The sequence below is a fragment of the Cupressus sempervirens genome, chromosome 10 (genome assembly GCF_028749045.1).
Source record: "Cupressus sempervirens isolate cs-2001-9-10 chromosome 10, ASM2874904v1, whole genome shotgun sequence".
NCBI classification, from domain to species: domain Eukaryota; kingdom Viridiplantae; phylum Streptophyta; class Pinopsida; order Cupressales; family Cupressaceae; genus Cupressus; species Cupressus sempervirens.
The window spans coordinates 128,834,087-128,842,445 of record NC_143127.1 but is presented as its reverse complement, the minus strand read 5'-3'; the positions used below and the strand labels follow the sequence as shown (position 1 = coordinate 128,842,445).

Below are 8,359 nucleotides of genomic sequence, written 5' to 3'. Positions count from 1 at the left end.
AATTTCATTAGTAAATCATGTTTCCTTTGATCAATTTCTTCAAGTAAATTAAAAGGTAGCCTCAATTCATTTATGAATCTAGAAAAAAAATTATTTTCTTAAAAGGTGGAATTTTTAAACTAAAGAGTTAAAGGATAAACTCATTGATGCCATCACAACACTTTTTGGACCCAATGTCTTTCAAATACTTATGCTCCTTGAGAAAGAAGGCCAATCTTTGAAGTATATTACATACAACTACAAGATACAAATGAAAAAATAACCCTGGTTATGAGTGGCCCCCCTGTATTCCTATTATTGAGTGGGAGAATCTTAAAAAGGATGTCACTGAGAAAAAATAAAGAGATGGTGGAGAAATGGCACCACCCAAGGAAAGAAGGTATGTCATAATATTACAAATGAAATTATCTGATAATTACTCTTAATACTTATGTGATCTAACATATTTCAAATTTCACATAGGTTTCCTAACACATCAAAGGTAACTGAAGCAAGAGAATATAAGCACGGGTAACACAAGCTCGTTTGGGGTGGATATTTGTTAGAAGTTGTAATCTTTCCTTGGTGTGTTTATAAACCAAGGTTAGAACTCCTTTCTTTATTATTATAATATATTAGGATATAAGCCAAGGTATCCTAATATATTTCTTTTTTTTCCTTTTTCCACTACATCTTATTTTGTCATCTAGTGGAATATGTGAGGACAAATATAAATTGTAATTTCTAATTTTAGATTATTCCTCCTTAAGAGGAATCTCACACTTGGCCTCACACACATATGAATGGTGGCATTCATAGACATGGGAGTTACATTCTAACTCCTCTCTCTCATCTCTATTTAAGAGATGACCCTCTTCTCTCATTTAACAATGAGGTTTCTTCCTCTTCTCAATTATTGTATGAGCATTTCTCTCTATCTCTCTCTCTCTTCCTTCTTAGGCTTTTGATGCCTCATTCATAATATCACAAGGGGTTTTCTTTGCTTTTTCCTTTCCAAATATCTTGTCTCATGGTGTTGGAGCTTGAAGCTTTCTCTCTCCTATTTTATGGTAATATCTTTTCATGCATTTACTCACTTAGATTCTTTCCTGGTATTATTTATTTATAGATTTCTTTTTCCATTTCTAACATGGTATCAGAGCAGTTTAATCTTTGTTTTGAGTGTTTGCATGAAGGTACGATTCGAAGGAGACTCTTGAGAGAGATTTCACTAATTTCTTCTTTAATCTTCTTAAGATGGAAGAAATTGAATTTTTTTTGAGTTTGGTTGGTTTACCGCCAAACCCGATTAACTTCTGTTTGCTCTAATTTGTGCAGATTACTTTTTATTTTCTATTATTTTTCATCTAACCCCCTTTGGAAGGCTTGCCGCCAAAGGGTTTTCCTATCTTTTTCAAATTCATATCTTTGTCTGCTCATATTTTAAAATATTTTTAATCCATTTCATTTCTTGAATTTAATTTTTTTATATATCTATACCTCACTTGAATGCAGAGGCTATCTTCATTAAGCACATAAGTTTTTTTTGCATGGGGTTTCAAATATATCTACTTTTAAAAAAATTGATATTTCCATATTTCTTTCTCATGTAAGACCACCGGCATATTCTTTTCCATGTAATCTTCTTTCCGCTTTTCCTTGTCCAAGGTGTGGCTATCCTATTTTCTTTGTCATATTTTGTGGGCTCAACAACAGACTCCTCGGCCTTCTCCTCATCCTCCTTAGTCTCTTCCATGGCTGTGACCGTGGGCTCTTCCGTCAACTTTTTTTTTCTGGCAGTGGCAGGTTCCTTCGCCTTGACTGCCTATTTTGGCCTCGTCACAGCCTTCTTTGGAGCCAGTGAAGCTGTGTTATTGTTGCACACGAGATAGTGTCTTGCGACCATGTTCACGAGATGCTTGGTTTTGTCTACCAAGACCAATATGACGATGATCACATCAATGCTATCTCTTTCTGTGTCGTGCACTTAGACAAGTAATTTCATCTTGATTATGTCCTGATCTTCGCTTAAAAGTGAGTTAAAATACATTTCAGTCGAAGATATTCGTAGAGATTCCGTAGTGGGAAGCCCTGATTTCCACACAAGTCTTTGTGGGTGTGGGCCAACCAAGACTGTTCAAACGGCATCTTGGAGGTTTTGTACTTGTCTGGACTACTTTCATCTGTTTAAGGTTGGGTACCAGGAATAAGAAACCTTGTTGTAGATCCATAAATTTGGGGCATTGGAGTTTCTTATATCTTAACATTAAGAAGACAATCAAGGGGTGTCTTTGCCTTCTTTTGGATTCTCATGGCTGTTGTTTCCTCCGCTCAAATTGGAACTGCCCAGCTTACCAAATCCCTTGCATGTTGTTCCCTCAACATTGATCAACCAATCACCGCTTCTATTCAACTTAAGAAGTGCAATGGCTGGCCTGGTCAGTCTCTGAAGCAGCAAAATTTCTCCCTTGCTTTCAGAAATCACGCTCGGAGACAATATGGATCTCTGGCAAGAGCAAGTTTAGAGACTGTTGCCCCTACCACTGGAAAAGTGACTGAAGTGGGAAAAGATAACTTCTGGCCTGCCATCCATGCTGCTGGTGACCAGATTGTGGTGTTGGATATGTATACACAATGGTGTGGGCCATGCAAGATAATTGCACCAAAAGTGGAGCAACTCTCAGAGAAATACTCGGATGTTGTTTTTTATGAAGCTTGACTGCAAACTTCTTTAAATTTCTCTGCTTCTTTTCAATTTTTTTTAATGATTTTAAAAGCAGAATCAGACTGCTTACTGCTCTCTCACCTTTTGTCAATCTGCTATAACATATCTCTTCTATTCCTAGTAACATTTTCTTGTCTTTTCATGCAAGGCTTTTTTTCTTTTTTTAGCTCTTGACAGAGGCATCATTTACTTTTATTATTGCCTCTTGTCAACCTATTTTTGGCAGGTAATCATTCATTGTTAGACAAGTGCAATATTCTCTTACACATTACAAGTTTTTATTCAAAAAAAAATTTACAAAAGTTTTTTAACTCTTTTTAGTATATTCTTATCTGCCAGATCTGAACTCTATCATTAATTACTAAGTTTTTAGTTATATCTTTCTTAATGTTTTATTTCAAAAAAAAAAAAAAACTTTTTCAATCACTTCCAATCTTGAAGGCATAGTATGAGAAAAATGGGGAGATCTTTTCTTGCCCCATGACTTTATGTTCTTATTACTTTGAGGTTATATTTTTGAACCAAAGTAAATATTGTGACTTTTTATAAATTGTGACTTTCCAAAATATTAAGTATGGAAAGGTGATTATTTTCTTTAACCAATCTATTTTCGTATATTTATTTGAGTATATATGGGGGCCCACATATATGCCCAGATAAATATATAATTTATGACTATAATGATTCAGAAATTAATATATACCTTTGCAAAATGAATTTAATACTCATGTTTACCCTTAATGGAGTTTTATACCTGATATCTATATTTAGTTGATCTTCCTTAAATCATTTTACTTAATTGGATTATGAGTAATCTTACACATTTGCCTTCATTTTGATATTTTAATGTGCCCATAGTTGCACTTTTATGCTTTTATAGCATCATTCTATGCCCATGTTGGCACTTTATGGTTTTATACCATTGATATACATGATTTATATGATATTTGTTTTGAGTTGCATAGGGAGCAAATTTTTTCAAGGATAACTATGTAGGTCCCCTCAGTATAACTGATACATAGTTTCCTTATCTGGCCCATGGAGTATCCCTCCATCCTATATTGGTATGCACTCATTTTATATGGAGTTTCCCTCCATTTGATCCTATCTGTTCCATTTTGATAGGATAATATTTTTATGGAGTTTCCCTCCATGTTGTTCCTCAATGAAGAGGATGTTATTATTGGAGTTTCCCCTCCAAATTCAAATGATTTCATCCAATTTGAAGGCAATCTGTTGTTATATCCTCATAAACCATTCTTTTGATTATCTTAACAAATCATGATAATTCTAATTTGATCAGCATTTCTCTATTTTACTTTATTTTTATATATTAATTTCATAATGATCTACATACTTTATTGCTTAGATCATGAGTCATGCATGTTATGGATTGATCACCCATTAACTTGCAGTGGGATGATTCATTAAGTGGACTGTCTATATCCACGTGATTGATGCAATGTTGATGCACGTATCATTAGTTGACCTTGTCTGTGGTCATTTGTGCATTAGTATAATATACTTTTCATGAGAGCATTGATCAAGCTTTTTACTCAATTTGTCCTTGTTGACAATTTTTTGAGCATATGCTTTATCTTGATATCAGGTTACCTCCATTATTTTGTGGTAACATGTTTTACTCATTGTTTCTTTATGAGAGTTTTATTATCCTTATTCAAAACGATTTCGAATTTGCATATATGATGGCATTCTACTTGTGGATATTTGTCTTGTTGTTCTTTTTTTCAGGTGATCCATCAAGGAACCTTCTTGGTTTTCCACATATGAAGAGGTGTTTATGCTTCCACATTCAAAGGACTCATGTGCTTCTCTTGGATCTACAAATGTACCATATGGCTTGAAGACAATCAAATTACTTCATATTGAAGATTAAGTTGCATTTTTTTGTAAATTATGGGTTTAATACCCTTTGATGTAATTTCCCCAAGTAAAGATTAAAGGGGGGTGTTAGAAGTTGTAATCTTTCCTTGGTGTGTTTATAAACCAAGGTTAGAACTCCTTTCTTTATTATTATAATATATTAGGATATAAGCCAAGGTATCCTAATATATTTCTTTTTTGTCCTTTTTCCACTACATCTTATTTTGTCATCTAGTGGAATATGTGAGGACAAATATATATTGTAATTTCTAATTTTAGATTATTCCTCCTTAAGAGGAATCTCACACTTGGCCTCACACACATATGAATGGTGGCATTCATAGACATGGGAGTTACATTCTAACTCCTCTCTCTCATCTCTATTTAAGAGATGACCCTCTTCTCTCATTTAACAATGAGGTTTCTTCCTCTTCTCAATTATTGTATGAGCATTGCTCTCTATCTCTCTCTCTCTCTTCCTTCTTAGGCTTTTGATGCCTCATTCATAATATCACAAGGGGTTTTCTTTGCTTTCCCCTTTCCAAATATCTTGTCTCATGGTGTTGGAGCTTGAAGCTTTCTCTCTCCTATTTTATGGTAATATCTTTTCATGCATTTACTTACTTAGATTCTTTCCTGGTATTGTTTATTTACAGATTTCTTTTTCCATTTCTAACAATATTAAAAACTTGTTGCATGAATTGTAAGTATAAGTAAATGAAAAATTATTTGAAAATATTTATAAATTGTAAACAATTCGGTCTTAATGAAATTGATTACAAAAAAAATCATGATACCAAGCAAAAATGTAGGCCATGTATTTTAAAAGAATAATTCCTGAAGAGGACAAGAAATTAGCCTACAAACTATGCTATACAGCTATGGTTGAACGACTCTGAGTAGTGAGTGCAGAAGTTTCTTCTGCTAGATCTATCGATAAGGTAAATAAGTCAATTGATTTTTATTTCAAATTGAATACTACAACACTTATTATATTTGATATTAAGTTCCAAAAATATAAGTCATTATATTTGTTTTAAGTAAGAAAATTATTTTAAGTAAGAAAACAATGATTATATATTTTTTAAAACTTTAAAGTTCATATATTCATATGTATTAAAATGAATGATTAACACTTCTCAAGATTTGTCTTGCATTTATATGTATATATTGCTGATAAATGCACTAATTATTTACATTGGTTGCAGCCTGTCAATCTTGATACACTAGTTGAGCACCATGGAGGCATCAATTCAAATGTGGATCATAGTACTGAAGGCATAGATTTTCTATTTTTATTTTTATTTTTGAATTATTAATACAAGTAAACATTTTAAATTGAATTTGGTGTAGTAAAACAAATTTAAATATAATATGTACTTGAATTAAGAAACCATTTTGTATAGCAGTTATAGGGGATGCAGAGGTTGTTCTTGATGAGTGTGTTGAGGTCCAAGCTAGTGAGCAAGATGATGTGGTTGGACAAGGTAAAGAGTACTACAATGTTCTTTAAAATCTTTAAAGTCTCAATTTTTTAAAATTTAACCCTTTGATTTGTTATTGCAGAGGACCCACCTTTGCAAAGGATAGCGAGATCACATCCACAAGTGAGAAGAAATGTTGATAATGACATGGATATGCCTTTACAACAATATGGGGAAGGACAAAAATTCATGTGAACTTATGTAGCTTATTTGATAATGACTTATGTTTATGTCTAGATGTTTTATTTATGTTCTATTGAATGTTCATATGAATGTTCTAACAAATCTTATGTCTTAATGTTAATGTGAACGCTTTAATGAAACTTATGTGTTAATGAATTTTATCATGTGATAATTCCTGAATGTTACATTTTATTAATAGAATGAATGAATTTTAGATGTTAATAGGGAATTTAGATATTGGGGGGGAGGGGCAAATGAGCTTCCACCTTCATATGGTTGGCCCTAATTAGTAGAGACTATTAAACTATTCTTGAAACCAAGTGAAGCTCAACTTTAACCTATGATTGCATGACAACCAACTATGTTCTCTTGGTTTCAGACAATGTAGAAGGAGGCCATAGTTCAATATGCAATCTCAATTCATATGCATGTGACATCAAGTGGAGCTAAGAAAACCCAATAGGTTTTCATTTTTGTGAGGTCTTTAATTAAGTATTTTAAGTTATACACCATCATGAACATTGTAACTTTGACTCTTATAGGCAAGGGTAATGTCCTCAGCATGCAAGAAAATCAAGACTTTCTATGTGCTAGCTTGCTGAGGACATTCTCTCATCTATAGAAACTAGAGTTCTAATGTTCATGATGGTCTATAATTTTAAAAACTTGATAGACCTATTGAATAAATGTAAACACAATGGGTTTTTTCAGCTCCACCTATTGTCTATGCATATAGAATGTAGTTGCTCATGCATTCTCAATTTAGAGTGGCATTCACACGTTTATCAAATCAATGGTATGACATCATTCACATATGAAATTTTGCATTAGAAAGTTTAGTTAATTGTAAGGTATTTTGTAGATTTTTAATTAATAGATTCATGATAGGTAGTATTCTTTGAATCGTGTCAAATTATGATATTGCTATTAAATTTAGTAATCTATTTGACAAGTAAACTACATGAGGGTATAGTGACTTCCTCAAGGAATGTAGCCAATTAGGTTGGAGTAATTAGGATCACTCCTATTCTTGGAGCATATATTGAAGATGCTTATTGGGGATGTTACTAGACATTTATCAATTTTTCATATATTTATATATTGGTATATATAGCACATAAATCACCCTAACCTTTGTTCAAAAATTTAAATGACTTCATGTTGGTGATAGATATGTGACCTATGTATGGTAGATTATCTCTATTGGTGATATTTTTTAGCTCCTAGTATGTGAAATTATGTCCATTAGATTTTTCACTTGTAGTCCAAGTGGCTATATAATATGGTAAGTTTAGAACAACACGAACAGAAAGTTTGTACAAGGTTGATTTAAATAAAATGAAAGTTTGTATCTATGTCCACGTATAATAGGTGAATGAGAATTTTGTCAAGGTATTGACATATTGGATTGATAAGAGGAAATTTCAAGCTATTTCCAACAAGAAAGCTTTTAACCATAGCATGAAAAATATAAAGCAAAAATTGCAAATATATAGCCAATTTTGTAGCACCAGTATCAGAAAGGTCAAATTAATAAGAACATATAAATAGAAACATTTCAATGTGAAGAAATAGCGTAGTTTTGACTATAAGAAGTCATCGATTATATCATGTTTGAGTCTATGATCATGCCATGTATTTTTCTCATGGATATTGGTATGTTCTATTATCCTAAATTTTGAAATATCTCAACTAATTAAGATGATTTTTTGTAATATAATTGAACTGGGTAGTGTTGAATTTGCTAAGGTAGGTCATGTGACATATCTAGATCATTTTGGTGAATTATGGTAACTAGTAAGTATGTTTTCCTTGTCTAACTAGTCTTACTAAGAGTTATTCCTTCTATATTAATCATCTTTATTTAGTTAGAAGAGAGTTACTTTACTAGAAAAAAAACAATTCTAAGACTTTTTTCAACTTATCTCAGGCTTTGAATTTAGAATGTAAATGTTTTCTTATTCTTGAATTGGGTATCTTTCTAATGGTGTGATTCCATTCCATCTTTCAAGTATTTTTGGATTGAAATGTTCTAACTTATAAGTTTGTTACAGTTGATTCTATAGTAAATTTTCTATTTTCTATTTCTTTTTTGTTTGATATA

The 8,359-nt window shown here is 32.2% G+C and overlaps 1 pseudogene; it reads left to right on the top strand.

Annotated features, from left to right (window-relative positions):
• Positions 1 to 2,044: 2,044 nt before the first annotated feature.
• Positions 2,045 to 2,698, top strand: LOC149532958 (thioredoxin F-type, chloroplastic pseudogene; annotated as a pseudogene).
• The last annotated feature ends 5,661 nt before the right edge of the window (positions 2,699 to 8,359 follow it).